This window comes from Myotis brandtii, unplaced genomic scaffold (assembly GCF_000412655.1).
Source record: "Myotis brandtii unplaced genomic scaffold, ASM41265v1 scaffold509, whole genome shotgun sequence".
NCBI lineage: Eukaryota > Metazoa > Chordata > Mammalia > Chiroptera > Vespertilionidae > Myotis > Myotis brandtii.
Genome location: NW_005369409.1, coordinates 346300 through 348342, shown reverse-complemented (window position 1 = coordinate 348342; position 2043 = coordinate 346300).

The window sequence follows — 2043 nt, the reverse complement described above, 5'->3', positions numbered from 1 at the left end:
CACATCTCCTACTGGGAATGTGCCCGCAACCCAGGTACATGCCCTTGACCGGAATCGAACCTGGGACCAGTCCGCAGGCCGACGCTCTATCCACTGAGCCAAACCGGTTTCGGCAAATTTTAAATTTTACAAATAAAATTAGTAAGAATGGGAAAATAACTTAAATCAAATACAAACAGAAAAAAGGGGAGCCTGACTCTATTTCAAATGAGAAACAACCACATTAAACAAAAAACTAATTTGAATATGAACACACTACTGTGATTATATACCATTACTCTAAAGAAAAAAAAAGTACAAGCAAATCTTGAACTCCACTAAATAGGTTTATTTTTTAGTGATATGAGTGGAGCTATTCTGACAATATGTTGTGTGTAATATAATATGTAAAAACATTGAAGTTGCTGAGAACCAGGATTCTCACTGTGGAAGAAGGGAGCTACAAATATGAAATGAGGAAAAGTAAAGAAGAACTTTTGGGGGTTGTACTGGAATTGGAGGTACATATTAGTATAAATTTATCATTCATAAGATATATTCCTAGATCTATTCACTAAAAGGACTAGAAATTAATGACACTTTAATATCAATGACCACACCTAGTGCCAAATCTAGGTTGCTAAATGCCATCCCTAAAAGAAACTAAGGGTTCTTAGAGAAATGGCTGATTCCAGTGCTGAGGGAAGAAAAGTACAAGATGAGCCTTGAACATCTTGTGTCAGGAAATAAAAATGTGCTAAAAAAATTATAGAGACATCAAAAAAGACATATATATAAGCCAGCTGGAAGGGAATCCTACTGACCACATCTGGCATTATTGTTCATGAAAATAAATCCAAATGGATTATAATCTATTCAATTAATAAATTCATACTGATAATGAATAAATAGAGAAGATAAAATTTATCTTTACAGTAGAACATACACTATTAAATATAGAAAGAATAATAAAAAATAACCTTTTATGCAATTTTCAAACTAATAATCAATTTAGGCAAAAATCATCAATGGATACAAAAACTAGTGGGTGAAAGTTTGATAAAGAAAGGAAAATAAATAAAAACAAAAAAAGTTTCATGAAGAACAGGATATTTACATATTTTCTATGTATTCTTCATGTTATCTTTTAATTACAAGGGGAAAATAGTAATTTTATAGTGTAGGAACTTGAAGGCCACTCCTTCAACCAAATTATTAAAGTTGGCATTACCAATCTAATATTACTTGCTTCCTATTAAGATGCCCTAAGAAGACACATCTGTTATGTAGTATTCCTGCCAGAGATACATAAACTGAATCTAATTATGAGGAAACATCAAGACATACAATTTGAGGGAACTTTTACAAAATAACTGTCTTGTACTCTTCAAAACTATGACAGAGCACAGACCTGTGTGGCATCAGAAGTTCAGTTACCAATCCTTCCACTTAGAATTGCCTGATCTTGATCTTTTAGAAGTCACTGAAGGATTCTTTACCACACTTACTTCATATGTAAAACTGCAAGAATAAAACTTAGTGAGAAATAAATTAATGCCATGAAAGACAAAGAAAGGCTGAGGAACTGTTCAATTTAATCACTGTGGTGTACACCTGAAACTAATATAATAATTTATGTCAACTGTAATAGAAATAAATTATTTAAATAAATAAAAACCAAAAATAAAGAAAGCTTAAAAATAAAAAGTAAAAGGAGACTAAAGATACATGACAACTAAATTCAATACAAGGACCTGGATTGAATTCTGGATGGAAACATTGGAACAACTGGTAAAATTGGAATACAAGCTTTATTGTATCATTATGACAATTTCTGAATTTGGTAACTGTACTGTGTTATGTAAGAGAATATCATATTCTTTCAAAATGAACCCTGATGTATTAATGGGTAAAGGCCATGCATGTGTGTTATTCTCAAATGGTTCAGAAAAAAAGCAAACACACACACACACACACACACACACACACACACACACACATTTATACAGGGTATCCCCCAAAATGTAAACACACTTTGAATAATTATTATTTCAAATAGGTTAA